We start from the raw sequence: 19,100 nt of genomic DNA, 5'->3' as shown, positions 1-19,100 counted from the left end.
CTCTATGTACTGAAGCTTGCCAGGCTCCTCTGTCCGTGGAATTTTCCAGGCAAGAATACTGGAGTGGGTTGCCATTTCCTACTCCAGGATAATGGAATCTTACACAGCCATAAAAAAAGAATGAAAAAATGCCATTTGCAGCAACATCGATGGACCTAGAGATTATCAAACTGAGAAGAGTAAGTCAGAGAAAGACAAATATTATAGGCTAAATTTACATGTGGAATCTAAAAAATAATACAAATAAATGAATATAACAAAACAGACTCAAAAATACAAACAACAAAGGAGTGCTTACCAGTGGAGTGAGGGGAAGTGAAAAAGGACAAGAGAAAGGGAAGGGATTACAAGCTACAAATTAGCACTTTGTAAAATAAATAAGCTACAAGGATATATTATACAGCACAGAGAATGCAGCCAATGTTTTAAAACAACTTTATAGTTACCATCTGTAAAAATACTGGATCACTATGCTGTACACCTGAAATGAATACAACTATACGAGTCGGACACGACTGAGCGACTGAATTGAACTAAACTGAACTGAACTGATACTTCAGTAAAAAAAGAAAAAAATGATCACTTGTCAAAGATTATCATAATAAATATAATAACAATTAAAAAACTTGAAATATTAGGAGAACTACTAAAATGTGAGACAGAGACAAGAATTGAGCAGGTGTTATCGGGAAAAATGGTGCCAAGTTCTTGAAACACTGTCTCCTCAGGGAAAGAAACAATTGTATGAAGACTGCCCCACATCCTCAATTTGTAAAAAAATAATGTCTGAGAAGTGCATAAAGTGCAATAAAATGAGGTCTGCATGTATGTACATGTGTGTAATATATTATACATATATTACTCACATAGGCTGTGATATTGAAATTATCACCACAGTAATTATGGCTTTGTCATATGTATATTGTCACCCTGCTTATTTAACTTCTATGCAGGGTACATCATGAGAAACACTGGGCTGGAAGAAGCACAAGCTGGAATCAAGATTGCTGGGAGAAATATCAATCACCTCAGATATGCAGATAACACCACCCTTATGGAGAAAGTAAAGACGAACTCAAAAGCCTCTTGATGAAAGTGAAAGAGGAGAGTGAAAAAGTTGGCTTAAAGCTCAACATTCAGAAAATGAAGATCATGGCATCTGGTCCCATCACTTCATGGGAAATAGATGGGGAAACAGTAGAAACAGTGTCAGACTTTATTTCTGGGGGCTCCAAAATCACTGCAGATGGTGACTGCAGCCATGAAATTAAAAGACGCTTACTCCTTGGAAGGAAAGTTATGACCAACCTAGATAGCACATTGAAAAGCAGAGACATTGCTTTGCCAACAAAGGTCCGCCTAGTCAAGGCTATGGTTTTTCCAGTGGTCATGTACGGATGCGAGAGTTGGACTGTGAAGAAAGTTGAGCACCGAAGAATTGATGCTTTTGAACTGTGGTGTCGGAGAAGACTCTTGAGAGTCCCTTGGACTGCAAGGAGATCCAACCAGTCCATTCTAAAGGAGATCAGCCCTGGGTGTTCTTTGGAAGGAATGATGCTAAAGCTGAGACTCCAGTACTTTGGCCACCTCATGTGAAGAGTTGACTCATTGGAAAAGACTCTGATAGTGGGAGGGATTGGGGGCAGGAGGAGAAGGGGACGACAGAGGATGAGATGGCTGGATGGCATCACCAACTCGATGGATATGAGTTTGAGTGAACTCCGGGAGATGGTTATGGACAGGGAAGCCTGGCATGCTGCAGTTCATGGGGTCACAAAGAGTCGGACACAACTGAGCGACCGAACTGAACTAAACTGAATTATGGCTTTGTGAGTATTCTAGGTACACAAATTCCTTCTTTTTTCCCTGTCCTCATCACCTGGACACTGTGAAGCAGGAAATGCTCACATAGCAGATGAGATGCCTGAGATGTGGTGTTGGAGAAGACTCTTGAGAGTCCCTTGAACTGCAAGGAGATCCAACCAGTCCATTCTGGAGATCAGCCCTGGGATTTCTTTGGAGGGAATGATGCTGAAGCTGAAACTCCAGTACTTTGGCCACCTCATGCGAAGAGCTGACTCATTGGAAAAGACTCTGATGCTGGGAGGGATTGGGGGCAGGAGGAGAAGGGGACTACAGAGGATGAGATGGCTGGATGGCATCACTGACTCGATGGACGTAAGTTTGAGTGAACTCCGGGAGTTGGTGATGGACAGGGAGGACTGGCGTGCTGCAATTCATGGGGTCACAAAGAGGGGGACACGACTGAGCGACTGAACTGTACTGAACTGAACAAGGATATATTGTACAGCACAGAGCATGTAGCTAATATTTTAAAACAACTTCATAGTATAATCTATAAAAATACTGAATCACTATGCTGTACATCTGAAATGAATGTAATATTGTATATCAATTATACTTCAGTAAAACTTTACTTAACTCTTGCTCCAAGTGTCAGACGCAAAGGTTCATGAGAAAGCTCATCCCTGCCTCGCTCCCCTCAAATGATCTTGTTATTCACTTCTGTTGGCAATCTCTTAATATTTAATATCACAGGAAGCAACAAGAGAAAGTAATGACAGTACAATACAGACAGAAACCTGTAAAGATTCTCATACAAGCAGGCAACTGGGCATTATCCGTTAATATTCTCAGACTGGTCTTCGGGTTCCTTGAGGTTAAGTTTATCCTGGGATCATGTTTTGTGCACCATATTTCTCCATTCTTCCAGGTGTAGCATGACACTGATGGAACCGCTGCAGCTGGTATGTATGGTGTGCCAGGCTCTGGACCAAATGATTCAAAGGCAATTATTTATCTTCATCCTGACATCACTATTGATACACACACTACCATCTTCCCACATGGACACCCACTGCTCCCTCTAACTCAGCTCTTCGCCAGGTTTGTGTTACAGGGGCACAAGGTCCCCATGTACTTACAAAAGGATTCCACTCTGCATAACACTCCATGGTGGACTGGAATATATATTATTTATCTATTCATCAGTTGGTGGGTATTTGGGTTGGTTCTATTTTTTGGCTGTTATAAAAAATATTGTTGAATATTCATGTACAAGCCTTTGTGGGGACATGTGTTTTCACTTCTCTTCAATATATACTCAGGAGCAGAATTGCTGGGTCATATGGAAATTCTGTTTAATTTTTTGAGGAACCGCCAAGCCGTTTTTCAAAGAGGCTACACCATTTTATATTTCCAGCCATGTGTAATGGCTTTAATCTTTCTACCTCCACAACAATGCTGACCTTTTTCTTCTGGTTCTAGACGTCCTAGTGGGTGTGAAGTAGACTCTCATTGTGCTTTTGATTTGTGTTTTTCTTATGATTGTATGTTGGGCATCTTTTCATGTGCTGCTTGTGCTAAGTTGCTTCAATTGTGCCCAACTCTTTGAGACCCCATGGACTGTAGACCACCAGACTCCTCTGTCCATGGAATTCTCTAGGCAAGAATACTGGAGTGAGTTGCCATGCCCTCCTCCAGGGGATCTTCCCGAACCAGAGATCAAACCCATGTCTCTTACGTCTCCTGCATTGGCAAGTGGGTCCTTTACCACTAGCACCACCTGGGAAATATACCTGCTGCTTATGTATCATCTTTGGAGAAATGTCCATTCAAATTTTTTGTCTGTTTTCTGTTGGTCTATTTGTCTTTTTTTCTACTGAGTTGTAAGAATTCTTTATATATGCTGAATATGAGTTCCTTTTTGCAAATATTTTCTCTTTTTCCTTGGGTTGTCTTTTCACTTCCCTGAAGGTCTTGCTTGTGGTGCAGAAGTTTACACGTTGCTGTAACTTACCTATTTTGCTCTTTAGTTGCCTGTGCTTTGGTGTCATGGGTGGTAGCTGTCTGAAGTGAGGGAGCTGTTGGCAGCCATCTGCCACCAGGTAGATGAGAGGTGTCAGGAGGGAGTCAGCCCATGTGGAAAGAGAATGACAGTCACACCATGAGAAATGCAGGCGAATGTGTGAGAGGTAGAACCATGAGGGGGAAACAGGCCCGGGCTCTGCCAGCACCAGCCTCTCAGGTCAGCACACCTGAGACCCACTGGATGTGATGGGGACTCGCTGGGACTCTGGAGACCTGTTCTCAGCTCTGTCTAGTTTCATCTGTTTGCCGGCAAAAAGACAAAGAAACAACAATGAAGAAAACAAGCAGTCTGACCAGTGTACCCAGTATAGAGATGAGAAAAGAGAGGCTCCAAGAGGAGCAGGTCCTATTGAAGGACTAGGATTCTGACATGGCCTGTGTCCCAGCCTGGCCCCCTAGCCTCCCTGTGGGCAAAATCATCACAAAGAAGCAGACAAACACCTTCACTTGCAAAGAGGTACACAGAGAGCTTCCTTTCAATAGCACACCGCATCAGCTGCCCTGACTTTCCAACATGATAGAAATGAGGAGTCAGTCAGCAGAGGCTTCATCTTCAATCCTGGAGGGAGGCCAGGAGCCGACAAGAGGCAGCGCTCCGTGACCACCCTGGCTGGTCCAGTGGAATCGCTCAGAAAGGAAGAGCAGGCCTGCCATAACCAAGAGGGCAAATCTCGAAGACAAATTTTGTAACACGAGCTCAGGAAACATCCAGGTGCAGACAGAACCTCAAGGTAGAGGAACAGTTGGTGACCGAACGGAAGCTGTCAAAGTCTCCATGGACCATGACTGGTCAAAACAAAGCAACACAAAACTCAATTTTATAAATTTTCTGTGTGGAAAACTAAAATATCTACTGTTCCACATATAAACTACAGAGTGAAATGGGACAAAAAAGCTTGACAGGTGGAGCTGGGATTGCAGTGTTGAAACACATTGTTTCAAAGGATGCTCTAGCTCATGTTTCAAAGACAAAAAATAATGCATCCACAGAGCACCGTTCCTGGGACCTCTCCCCATCTCTCTCTAAGTCAGCAACCTCCCTCAAATCTCACTAACCTGGGCTTCTAGGGTGGAGGCCACCACTGTCTCACCCCACAGGCTTCAGACCCAGAACACTCTACATACAAAGCAGTACATCACCCTAAACGAAATAATGGATCTGTACGTGATCATGAAAATGCAGATTCCCAGCAGCCAGTCTTGCCAACAGAGAGGATACATTTATCCTAAAGGAAATAAAATGACTTACTACCCTGCTTCCATAAGTCACCATATCTGTGATTTCAACATCTCATAGCAAAGAACAGGTGAAGTTAGCCAAAGTATGCTTCCAGAAGGGCACTGCCTCTGGAATCTGATAGAAAATATCTTAACGCACTCTCTTCTCAGATAAACACAGATGAGGATCTTGGCCATGAACTTAATTTCTCTTAGTGCACAAGTACCTCAGAACCTAAAACCCTCAGAAGATAAATCTATATGGTTCATGGGAGGCTAGAATCTTGAGCTGGCTGGTCCTGGGCCATCATTAGCCACCTAAATGTGGATTTTACAAGGCTCCCAAAAAGCAATCTTGTTTAAAAAATACTAAGTTTTAAACATAAAATGTGGCTAATGGCACAAACTGTAATATGTCATTAACCTTATACCCTCAAAAATCCATCCACTCACTCATTTGTTCATTCACTCATCTATCTTTCCACCTTCACTGGGTATCTTCCAGACAGTGCTAAATGATGGTTAGGTAGGTAAACACGATGACACAGTTCAAGGCAGGAAGAGTATAGTAGGGACAGGATTACACAGGAGACAGGCCATCTGCTGGACTACTAACAAAGCAGGCACCAAATACAAGGCCCTTGTTCTGTTTCTGGAACAGGTCCCTTCCCATCCAGGGTTCTACAGCCTGCTCCCCAGCCTGGCGGGCTGCAGATCAGCATCTGGGCTGATCTAAGCATCTCTTTCCTGAGGCCTTCCTTAGCCACATCGCTTCTCTGTTCTCGATCACGTCACCTGCTTCACTTCCATAGCACTCTCATCATCTGTTCACAGATGCCAGCTCACTAGGTATTGTCAATCCCTACAGCACACTGAGCATCGGTGAGCAGCATTTTTCATTGAGGACAAAGAAAGGGAAGCAAGGATGTGACAGCAAAACAGAAAGAACTGCTAAATTTCAGAGAAACATTTCATTGCTATAGAAGACATCTTCTTAAAAGACTGCTCTAAAGGTAACATATATATGAAAAACCTTGAACTTACAGCTCTTGTTGTAAAAAAGCATTTTCAACTTAGTGAAAATGCTAAGAAAGATGAAGACATTACATACTTCCCTGACCCCTCCTGTCCCCCTCCCAGTGATTTTCCTAAATTATATTACTATTTGTAAGGTTTATATTATCTATACTATGTGCTGCCACTATAACTCACACAGATGGCTGATCTTTCTTATTTTTATATTTAAACAGATTTGAGGTGCACCATCCATCTTATAACAAGTGCAGAACTTTTATACACTTCTATTTTGGCTGGATGTCGACATTCAATGGTTTTATTCAAAACCCTTATTTGGAAGGGCTCACAGCAGCTAAGCTCTCTGATTTCTGGCATGCTTGAGAATATCTGTCCATTGTCTCTGTCTTTACACTGGTCAGTTTGGCTAAATAAGGAACTATTGGGACATCCATTGTTGCACTCAGAATCCACCAGGCTCCTTTCAGAGGGTGCAACTTGGCAGAGGCTGGCACAGCATGTTCTACCATGACTGATGCTTGTTACCTTTTCTGCCCTGATGCCAGATGGAGGGCAGCAAGGAAGTGAAGAAAATCACCACGACTCAGTCATTCCTTTTTGTTTGTTAGTTTTTCCTTTCATCAGCTCCTCCCTATCTCCTCCACCCCCAGATGCTGTCAAGCACGTTTCTATTCTCTAAGTTAAAAAAAAATTCTTTTTAAGATCCCATAAATAAGTGGTACCAGAGAAGGCAATGGCACCCCACTCCAGTACTCTTGCCTGGAAAATCCCATGGATGGAGGAGCCTGGAAGGCTGCAGTCCATGGGGTCGCTAAGAGTTGGACACGACTGAGCGACTTCACTTTCACTTTTCACTTTCATGCATTGGAGAAGGAATGGCAACCCACTCCAGTGTTCTTGCCTGGAGAATCTCAAGGACGGGGGAGCCTGGTGGGCTGCCGTCTATGGGGTTGCACAGAGTCAGACACGAGTGAAGTGACTTAGCAGCAAATAAGTGGTACCATGCAGTTTTTGTCTTTCTCTGCCTGGCTTATTTCACTTAGCATAATGTGCTCCAGGTTCATCCATGTTGTCACAAATGGCAAGATTTGCTTCTTTCTCATGACTGAATAATATTCCTTTGTGTCTCTGTGTGTATATACATGTACAATCGGAGAAGGCAATGGCACCCCACTCCAGTACTCTTGCCTGGAAAATCCCATGGATGGAGGAGCCTGGTAGGCTGCAGTCCATGGGGTCGCTAAGAGCTGGACACGACTGAGCGACTTCACTTTCACTTTTCACTTTCATGCATTGGACAAGGAAATGGCAACCCACTCCAGTGTTCTTGCCTGGAGAATCCCAGGGACAGGGGAGCCTGGTGGGCTGCCGTCTATGGGGTCGCACAGAGTCAGACATGACTGAAGCGACTTAGCAGCAGCAGCAGCAGTGCAAATGCTGTGAATAATGCTGCAATGAACATGAGAATACAGGTATGTTTTTGAGAGCCTGTTTTCATTTCCTTTAGATATATATCCAGAAGTAGAATTACTGGATATGTTAGTACTAGTTTTAATTTTTTGAGGAACCTCCATACTGTATTCCACAGTGGCTATACTGGTTTACATTCCAATCAACAGAGTAGGAGGGTCCCCTTTTCTCCACATCCTCACAGATACTCACCCATATCTCTTGTCTTCTGGATGATAGTTAAGTAACAGGTGTGAGGTGGTATCTCATCATGCTTTTAATTCATCTTTCCCTGATGATTATCAATGTTGAGCACCTTTTCCTAAACGTGTTGGTCATCTGTATGTCTTCTGTGGAAAAATGTCTGTTCAGGGCCTCTGCTCCCATTTTTTTACTCAAACTGTTTGTTTCTTCATTTTCTTTGCCTATTGAGTTGTATTACATATTTTGGATGTTGATCTCTTATCAGATATATGATTTGCAAATATTTTCTCCCACTCTACAGGCTGCCTTTCCATTTTGTTGATGGTCTCCTTTGCTGTGCAGAAGCTGGTAGTCTAATGTAGTTCCACTTGTTCATTTTGACTTTTCCTGTCTTTGCTTCAGGTATCATATCCAAAAGACCATCACCAAGACCACCATCAAGGAGTTTATGCCCTTTGCTTTTTTCAAGGAGTTTTATGGTTTTAGGTCTTATATGCAAGTCTTTAATTCATTTTCAGTTGATTTTTTTGGTATAATGTAATACGCAGAGGACACCATCCTTATGGCAGAAAGCGAAGAAGAACTAAAGAGTGTGTTGATGAAAGTGAAAGAGGAGAGTAAAAAAGTTGGCTTAAAGCTCAACATTCAGAAAACTAAGATCATGGCATCTGGTCCCATCACTTCATGGCAAATAGATGGGGAAACAGTGGAAAGAGTGGCTGACTTTATTTTTAGGGGCTCCAAAATCACTGCAGCCATGAAATTAAAAGATGCTTACTTCTTGGAAGAAAAGTTATGACCAAACTAGACAGCATATTAAAAAGCAGAGACATTACTTTGCCAACAAAAGTCCATCTAGTCAAAGCTATGGTTTTTCTAGTAGTCATGTATGGATTGAGAGTTGGACTATAAAGAAAGCTGACCACCGAAGAATTGATGTTTTTGAACTGTGATGTTGGAGAAGACTCTTGAGAGTCCCCTGGACTGCAAGGAGAGTCAACCAGCCCTTCCTAAAGGAAATCAGTCCTGAATATTCATTGGAAGGATTGATGCTGAAGCTGAAACTCCAATACCTTGGCCACCTGATGTGAAAACTGACTCATTGGAAAAGATCCTGATGCTGGGAAAGATTGAAGGCAGGAGGAGGGGATGACAGAGGATGAGATGGTTGGATGGCATCACGGACTCAACGGACATGAGTTTGAGTAAACTCCGGGAGTTGGCAATGAACAGGGAGGCCTGGCGTGCTACAGTCCATGGGGATCGCAAAGAGTTGGACATGACTGAGCGACTGAACTGAACTGAATAATAAAATAAGGGTCTAGTTTTGGTCATTTTTTTAAAAGCTTAACTAAATGCAATAAGTTTGGTCTGGATATTTACACAGTTTTCTTTGACTGTCTACTTAATTTTCCCCCTTCTTTTCTAAAACTGTTTGTTAGGAAATCAAATCACAGTGGTACTTGGTTCCTGTTTGGCATTTCCTCCACCCTGTCCCTGTCCGATGAGGCCTATTTTGTGGCTTCTGAATTAGTCTCTGTGTCACTATCATTTTTACATTTTTCTCCTCCAACTTTTTTCCCCTAAATTCTGCCGTCGTGGGCTTTGTTCTCTTCTGTCTCACTCAATCCTCTGAATCTTTCTTCTATGCTCAATTCTGCTTAAGAGATCATGATGCCAGCATTTTCTTTGAGCACCTGGAAACTTACTTTTCTGAACTCTTGAGCTAATCTCTGAATCATCCACATTTTCCCGTAATCTTGGCTTGTGTTCTTTTTCTTTATTTTCATGTTTCTCTTATAATTCTTTTGTAGTCCTTAGTCATCCCTTAATGAGATCAGCTATTTATCAAAGGAGGAGTGTGCAGTAAACTGTTTGATTAGGCTGAGAAAATATAAGGCCTTGATTGAAATATGTCTGGAATATCTTCTCATCCATCTGGACTTCCTCTGTCCTGGGAACCTGCCTCCCTGGGTTTTTGGATCTACTGTAGGGCTGGCTAATAACAAGGTGTTCACTGTGGCCCACCCACTGGGTGGGGATCCCAGACCTCCCTCTCCCTATTTGCCTGGGCCGAGTCCCTGAGCTGGGAGCCAAGTCACACCAGCACATATGCGGCAGGTCACATGTGAACACCTAGTGGCACTGACCTGACTTCATCTGAGTACAGAAAGTGCTCTTTTCCTTCTGCATTGGCTGTCCCTGCTCTACAGTACATGCTCAATAAACATCTGTTACAGTAATGAATACTGAATCAACCAGATGAAGAAACAATGCAGGGCAGGGCATGGAGAGCAAGCACAGCAAACCAGGAGGCAGTCACAGGAGAGTCTGCAAGTCAAGTCTGGAGGCACGAAGCTGGCACCCCCTGCTCTGGCGAGTGTGGTCCTAGATCCAGGCCAGGGCTGGGGATGTGCTGGCACTTCCCTCGGCTCCAGCAAATCTTTGGTGTAGGTGTGGCCTGGGGTCATCAATACAAATAAGGAAAGGCTTCCCACACTTCAACCTCATTCATGCCAGTTTTGTTCTGAAAGTTACTGCAGTCTTCATTCTTGGTTCCGTAGGTCTCTGCCCTCACAGGGTGATAGCTCCAGGGAGCAGAAGATAGCTCCAGGGAGCAGAAGCCACCATGCAGTGATATGAGCACACAAGAAGTCAGGATGTCACCATAAAGGTGCCAGAGGTATAGACCTCCTCCAGGTGCACACACAATCAGGCAGGTGGCAGCCTGGACACTCAGGGTCCATCTGTGTGGACCACTGAGTGGGAGGGTAGCCGTTCCCTCTGCAGACCACCTCCTTTGGGCTCTGAAAAGCCCACCTGCAGCACAATGCAGGGAGGCAGAGGGCACCCCAAATGACTGTGGCGCAGGGAATGGAGGCTAAGCATCAGAATCAGAGCAGACAGATGGCAAAGGAAAAAGCGCTCTTCCTTGACACCTGAGTTTGCTGCTTGAGATCCAGACACACTTAACCTGAGACACTCTTAAACAGCTCTCAAAGCCTCCACTCAGGGCTCAGCATGACCCCGGCAATCTCTGCCTCCAGGGAGCCACTTTTCGCCCTTCTCTCAACCTCTGCACACCCACTCTGCCCTTGCAGGGGACTCCTATTTATCCTCTGTGTTAAGGGGCTAGGGAATGTTCTAGACACACCCCAGGATGCACAGACAACTCGAGAGCAGACGGTCAGTCTCACACCACCATCTGCCACTTACCCAGCATTCTACAATTGCTGCTGCTGCTTCACACCTGCCCTGCTCTGTGTCTTAAATCAAAACCAAGAAGGAAGGAGCTGTCTCTTTGAGTCTGTAAACTCTCCTACTAAATAATTTTAATGCGTTATTTGTAAAGTGTGACAATAAACATGAGAGGAACTCAAATAAACTGTGTTATCTGTGGTCCTTGAGAAAATCCTGATAGACGCAGTTACATTAATGACAATAAAAAAAATGAAATAGGTACCAGATCAATGATGTGAGCTCTTGTGCCTGAGTAAAACACAAAAAGGGGGGAATATATCCCCTGCCCCCTGAATGTTTTCAATCCCAGTAGAGAGAGAGTGGGAAAGATGGCGATTGATGCTATTAAAATGTTTTAGCGCCAACAAATTGTTTTCACATGCTTTAATACAAATGTGTCTGACAGTGACCTTGAAGGATATTATCTTCATTTTACATATAAAAAAACCAAGGTTAGAGAAGTACACTTTAAAAAATTAGAGAATGCTGCAAAATTAAACAGTCAAGGTCGATATTGAAACGAAGTAGACAGTGCCTTGGTTTTGTCCTCTGCCACAGAATCCAGGATCATAATTAAAATTATTTTATCTTAAATGTCCACTAAAACATTAATGGATAAAGAAGATGTGATATATATATATATATATATATATATATATATATATATATGTATACACACACATATACATATAATGAAATACTGCTGCTGCTGCTAAGTCGCTTCAGTCGTGTCCGACTCTGCGCGACCCCATAGATGGCAGCCCACCAGGCTTCCCGTCCCTGGGATTCTCCAGGCAAGAACACTGGAGTGGGTTGCCATTCCTTCTCCAATGCATGAAAGTGAAAAGTGAAAGTGAAGTCGCTCAGTCGTGTCCGACTCTTAGCGACCCCATGGACTGCAGCCTACCAGGCTCCTCCGTCCATGGGATTTTCTAGGCAAAAGTACTGGAGTGGGGTGCCATTGCCTTCTCCGAATGAAATACTACTCAGTCATAAAAAAGAATGAAATAATGCTATTTGCAGCAACATGGATGAACCTAGAGATTATCATACTATGTGAAGTAAGCCAGACATAGACAAGTATCATGTGATATTGCTTATATGTGGAATTTGAAAAAAAAAGATACAAATGAACTTATTTACAAAACAAAAACAGACTCACAGACACAGAAAATAAATTTATGGTTACCAAAGGGGAAGATGGGGTAAAGGGATAAATTAGGAGTTTGGAATTAACATATACAGACTACTATATATAAAACAAACAACAAGAACCTACTGTTAGAGCACGGGGCACTGTACTCAATTATCTTGTAACAATCTAAGGGAAAAGAATCTAAAAAAGAATATCTATCTAGCTATATAACTGAATCACTTTGCTGTATACCTGAAACTAACACATTATAAATCAACTATACTTCAATAAAAAATTATTTCATCCTGTTGCTTCTCTACTGACTTCCCAGTCATGCCAGAGATATAGTGAAGGTATACAATCAAAAAGGAAGAGAAACACTTACTGAACATGTCCTGTGCTTGGCTCTGTGCCAGGTACCACCATAGGTAATTCACATGGTCATCACCATCACTCAGCAGCAGCACCACTGTTTCACACACGAGGAACATGAGTGAGCAAACAATGTGAATATCGTCTACTGTATCGCCCTGCAAAGCCAGGAGAGTGTGATGGGCAGGATCTTGGATGTTATCATAAAGGTATGGTAACCAAGGCAGTACGATACTGACATAATGAGACAAATGGATCAATGGATCAGAATAAAGAGACAAGAAATATATCCTCTCTTACACGACCATTTGATTTTTGACAAAGCCACCACAACAGTTTAGCATGGATAGGATGGTCTTTTGGACAAATGGTGCTAGAAAACACTGGATATCCATACGGAAAAAGATGAACCTCAAACCCTACCTCACCCCATATGCAAAAATTAATTGAAGCTGAATCACAACCTCAGTAAAGTTAACTACAGAACTTCAAGAAGTAGAATATCTTCATGACTTACAGTAGGCAAAAGTTTTTTTAGGACACGGAAAGCAATGATATATATAACTGATAAATGACAAGTTATTAATAACTTCATAGACATTTTAAAATTCTGCTTAAAGTCACAACTACAACTCAGTAATATGAAGACAAACCACCGGGTGAAAAGTGAAGCAAAGAGCTGGCTAGGCACTTCAACATCATTAGTCACCAGGGAGATGCAAATTAAAACTTCAATGATACACCACTGCACACCCACTGGGATGCCTTAACGGAAATAAGGCTGGCAGTACCAAATGTTGGAAAGGATGCAGAGCAACCAGAACCCTAAAGCCTCATGGGTAGGGGTATGAAAATGGTGTAGCAGTCTTTTACAGGCCTGCCCCACGACCCATTTATTCCATTCCTAGGTATTAACCTAAGAGAAACAAAAGCATCGGTCCACAAAAAGCCTTGCATCAAAATGTTCACAGCTGCCTTATTCATAAGAGCCCCAAACTGGGAACAGCCTAGCACTTCAGCAACAAGAAAGTAGCCAAACAAGCCCTGGCACCGTGAGACAATGAAAGAGAGACAAGAAGGAAGAGGGACAAGCTGCTGATAAAGCAACAATACAAATAAATCGCAGAAACCCCACACTGTGTGGAGCACCTACCACCTGATTCCTTTCATAAAAGTTCTAAAACAGGACATTTAATATATAATGGAGAAATCAAAAAAGCAGCTGCCTGGGGTGAGCTGGAGGCAGGGTCTGAGAAAATTTTCAGGCATAACCCTTCCATATTTTGATGGAGATGTGGATTTTCACAGATGCGTGTTTGTTGAGACTCAGCTGAAAGTATTCTTATTGTCTGTGTATTCCATTTTATTTCCCCAAAAAAGGGAAAAGAAAAAGTGGAGCTGGTAGGCTCACAATCTAGACTGCCCCCCTTCATCCAGCCTGAACCAAAGGTACTTCAAGCATCCTGCCCTCTCACCCACTGGCCACACCAGACAAACAATGTTGGGCAGCCAGACAAACATATGGGGGCTCAGGGTACAGACCCTGAAACAAAACCTAAAGTGCCTGAAGGTGTTGTAAGTAACCCACAGGAAGGCATAAATAGTCCCTTGATCTCTAGACGGACACACCTCCATGATACTTTTTAAAAATTTCGGCCGATACATATACAATTTTCCTTTTTAACCACTTTTAAACATACAGTTTGTGACTTCCCTGGAAGCTCAGCAGTAAAGAACCTGCCTGCCAATGCAGCAGATGCTGGTTCAATCCCTGGGTTGGGAAGATCCCCTGGAGAAGGAAATGGTATCCTTGCCTGGAGAATCCCATAAGCAGAGGAGCCGGGCAGAAAAAGAGACAAATATGACTTGGTGTCTAAACAACAACATCAACAAAGTGTACAACTCAGTGGCATTAAGTATACTGATACTGCCCTGCAACCATTCCCACCATCCATCTCCAGAACTTTTTCATCTTCCCAAACGGAAACTCTATACCTCAAAAAAACATGTCCCCTTTCTTCCCTTCCTCAGTGCCTGGCATCTACCATCCACTTCCTGTCTCAATAAATGTGACTATTCTAGGACCTCACCAAGTGCAATTAAGGCAGTATTTGTCCTATGTGCCTGGCTTATTTCACTGAGCACTGTGTCTTCAGGATTCATCCATGTTCTAACAAGTGTCAGAACTTCATTCCTTTTTAAGGTTAATATCTCATTCGATATTATTTCATTTGCGGACAAAGGCCCATATAATCAAAGCTATGGTTTTTTCCAGTAGCCATGTACAGACATGAGAGGTAGACCATAAAAAAAGCTGAGTGCCAAAGAACTGATGTTTTCGAACTGTGGTGCTGGAGAAGACTCTTGAGAATTCCTTGACAGAAAGGAGATCAAACCAGCTAATCCTAAAGGAAATCAACCCCGAATATTCACTGGAAGGACTGATGCAGAAGCTGAAGCTCCAATACTTTGGCCACCTGATACAAAGAGCCGACACATTAGAAAACGCTCTGATGTTGGGCAAGATTGAGGACAGGAGGAGAAGGGGGCGACAGAGGATGAGGTGGCTTGGATGGCACCACCAATTCAATGGACAAGAGTTTGAGCAAACTCTGGGAGATAGTGAAGGACAGGGACGCCTGGTATGCTTCAGTCCATGGGGTCACAAAGAGTTGGACACGAATGAGTGACTGAACAACAACTCCTTTGATGCTAATACCACATTTTGTTTATCTGTTCATCTGTCAGTGGACACTTGGGTTGTTTCCAGCTTTTGCCTACTGTGAATAATGCTGCTATGAATACGGGTGTCCAAATATCTTTTAGAGTCCCTGCTTTTTACTTCTTTTAGGTACATACCCAGAAGGAAGATTGTTAGATCATATGGTAAATCTATTTTTATTTTTTTGAGGAACCATTGTATTATATTCCATAGTGGCTGTACCATTTTATACTCCCACCTGCAGTACACAAGAGCCACATCTTGGCGCCAACACATGTTACTTTCTGGGTTAATTTTTGGCGGTGGGGTGGAGGGTGGGGGGAGGGGAATGATAGCCCTTCTAATCAAGGTAAGGTAACATTCTTAATACCTTTTAAAAAAGAAGAAATTCTAGGCTCCTTTCCCATAGGAAAATAAAGATAGCTTATTTACAACATAATTTCCCAACAGGTCCAGAGGCTCACATTTGGGAACTGAGGCAGAGAAGAAGGCCCAGGGGATAAAAGAGGGGCATATTCTCAAACTGCCAGACTCTGAGGAGTCCCCTGCACATGTGCACACAAGGCTTGGCCAACGTTTATTTAATGCAAGTGTGTGTATAATTTCTAGTTGTTAGAAACCAAAGCAAGTTCTTTATGTTTAAGTGTTAAAGTTAATAAACATAAAATATTTATAAAAGAAACAATTTCCATTTGGAAAAGTCTTTATCAGGTTTAATGGCTTCAGAAACACTCCCCCAAATGGGAATAAAACTGCAGTAAATTTTGTCCTTCCTATTTTAACTTCAAAATTATACAAAAATATACATTCTGAGCACTGAAACCCCAATTCTTAGGAAATACTTATTTATGCAAATTAAGCAATAAAACATACTTGCTGCTAAGTCACTTCTGTCATATCCGACTGTGCGACCCCATAGACGGAAGCCCACCAGGCTCCCCTGTCCCTGGGATTCTCCAGGCAAGAACACTGGAGTGGGTTGCCATTTCCTTCTCCAATGCATAAAAGTGAAAAGTTAAAGGGAAATTGTTCAGTTGTGTCCGACTCTTAGCGACCCCACGGACTATAGCCTACCAGGCTCCTCCATCCATGGGATTTTCCAGGCAAGAGTACTGGAGTGGGGTGCCATCGCCTTCTCCGAAAACATACTTAAGTCAATATAAAATGTTATACTTAACACATGTATATCTGTGGCGGATTCATTTTGATATTTGGCAAAACTAATACAGTTATGTAAAGTTTAAAAATAAAATAAAATTAAAAAAATTACAAAAAAAAATTTTCTTGACATTTTAGGAAGTAGGCCAGATTTAAATATCCTCAGAATTCCAGAGATACTAGAAATTATCAAATTTCTCAATTCTGTATTTTGAGTAAATAAAATAGCCCATCACAAGGAATATTTTAACCTGTATTCTAAGTGAATTTAGTTGGAAATTTAGAAGTTTGAGATCAATCACAAACGGAGGAACAGTGAGTTCAGTGTTCACAAAGCATGAAGAAAATGACACTAGAAACTGCCACAATGCTTTCAAGGGGGACCCCAAACTCACCCCCATCCAGGGCCCCATGTTCTTTGGGATCTTACAAATGAAACAGCAAGACCATGGTGTAGGGAGGAAGGACTTCATTTTAGCTGCTGGTAAACTGACTATAACGCTTTTTCTCTGACTTGACTGTAAGGAGTATTTGGCCCTTACAAGAGCCATTCTCTTTATCTTTGTTATTTAGCAGAGCTGTGATTCTAACAGCTTCATGTGTCCCCATAGCAGCCAAAAATACAAACAAGAGTCTGGGGCATTTCTGTCCTCTGGAGTAAAATAAAGTCTAACAGATATAAGGATACTGGCCACAGCAAAGAGGTTCAAGTTCATAGTGTGGCTTTGCCAGCTGCCCAACAGAATGAAAGCAGAAGAGGACAGGTTGGGGACTCTAGAGATTAGTGCTGCTGGAAAGAGAGACAGCAGGATGGTGGCTGAGACCAGGCCTCCTCCTGCTGATACCTGAAGCCTCAGGGTGTTCACAAACCCACCATCTAATACAGGCACCACAGACGACACCAGCACAAAGCAAAGCATGCAAGAGAAAAACTCTGTTTCTACTTACACATCTGACCCAGGAAGATGAAAGACATATGACGTATCTATATTGCATGGACACAAATTCAGGCAGCATCCTAAGAGGGTAACTGCAAATGAGACAGAGGTGGGAATATATGGATGAGTAAGAATCTCCTTGAATCATGAGATGCTGGCACGAGAATGGAGTGAGATCACTGCACAGTGTGAGTAGGCCTTGTCAGTACAGGGTACAGACTAGTCCTTGGAGGGTGAAACCTTCGCCCAGAGTTTGACACCTTGATGCAGGCACCCGTAAGAGAAAAAACACGAAATATTACACAAGGTCCACCATCATGTTCACCTGCCAGGAAAAGATAACTGTCTGACATGAAATAAAACAACTGCTACAGAGTTTTGACATTCCTCTACACCTTCTGATGGTTTTACCCTGAATGAAAATGAGCAAGGTTCAAAGTATAGAAAAAAACAAGGAAAAATCTATGGCTGCCAGATGAAAAACAGACATCTGGTTAAAAATGGGTTTGTGATAAACAATAAATGTTTTTAATAAGTTTGTAATATTTGGGATAAAAATAGGCAGCTTATATTTCTATTTGCTATATCTGGCAAGTAAAAAGGAAGTATAAACTTGTTTGCTCTTCCTGAAACCCTCTCTCCTGGTTACCAAATACAATGGTCAAACAATATGGAACAAGACAAAAATGTCACTGGTTTTCACTGCAAACAGTAAGCCAGAGGCAGTCACAGCTGGATATGTTGGACAGGAAATGCAATTACTGTTTCATTATTTTTTAAATTATAGCTTCCTCTTTGTTCTCCAAAACTGCCCTACTTTTGGATCTAGATTTAAATATTTAATTATTATATATATATATATATATGGATTGAGATGACCGACTCAATACTTCCCTCATGATTGAGCTACTGCAAAACCAAAAACAAAAAAACAACTTTTTTTTTCCTCCCTGAAACTCAGCACTGTTTTATAATCTGCCTTTTATTCAAGATACATATTTAAGGCAAACTCCAAAGGTGGTATTTGGTGCTGAAATGTTTAAATATTCTAATGCAGAACTGTGGTACAGATGCTGTCCTTCACTATTCTCTCTGGAACAGAACCTAGAAGAGGTTACTTGTATAACTTAATCACTTTTCAGTTCTTCTGAAGTATTTTGTTTTTCTTTTCTACACTTTTCATGAATTTAAACCACTTTAAATTGAGAATACCTAAAAAAATATTGCAATGCAATGTTAAACTCATGATTTCTTCCATAAAGAGGCTGCTAAGAACACTGTGAGCTGATTTTATGAGGCCACCACAACCGTAATAACAGAACCTGCCAAAGGCATCACAAAAGAAGTACCCACCTTCCTCATCCCTCATTAACAGGGACCATGTGGGCTTCCCATTTAAGAGTCACATGGTCATATAAACTGCCTCAGAAACACATTTGACAAAATCCAACATACACACATGATAAAATACTCAGCAACCAGGAATTCAAAGGATCTTTCTCACACTGATTAAGGGCATCTGGAACAAGAAAGGATGTCCACTCTCACCACTGCTATTCAACACAATATTAGTTTTAGCAAGTAGAATAAGGTGTGAAAAGAAAATAAAAGGCATATATTAACAGGCTGAAAAAGAAATAATGTTCTTTACAGATAATGAAATAGTCTACAAAGAAAATCCTAAGGAATCTATAGAAAACCTCCTAGAACTCAATAAATTCAGTAAGGTCACATGATA

General features: G+C 42.0%; 1 protein-coding gene across 2 annotated transcripts in view; it reads right to left on the bottom strand.

The window, feature by feature from the left end:
- OTUD7A (OTU deubiquitinase 7A) overlaps nt 1-19,100 on the bottom strand; it is a 388,339-nt gene that overhangs the window by 339,453 nt on the left and 29,786 nt on the right. The window contains exons 3-6 of one of the 2 annotated variants that reach the window (XR_008705287.1): nt 17,373-17,454; nt 12,558-12,641; nt 3,821-3,898; nt 2,561-2,789 (exon numbers count right to left, since the gene is read on the bottom strand). The gene's annotated coding sequence lies outside the window, so the exon portion shown is untranslated. Of the gene's footprint in view, nt 1-2,560; nt 2,790-3,820; nt 3,899-12,557; nt 12,642-17,372; nt 17,455-19,100 lie in introns of those variants that run through there. The other variant, XM_055555716.1, reaches the window with a different exon arrangement.

The sequence above is a fragment of the Bubalus kerabau genome, chromosome 19, assembly GCF_029407905.1.
Source record: "Bubalus kerabau isolate K-KA32 ecotype Philippines breed swamp buffalo chromosome 19, PCC_UOA_SB_1v2, whole genome shotgun sequence".
Lineage (NCBI taxonomy): Eukaryota > Metazoa > Chordata > Mammalia > Artiodactyla > Bovidae > Bubalus > Bubalus kerabau.
Note: the sequence above shows the minus strand (reverse complement) of the source record. Positions and strands in the feature narration are given on the sequence as shown.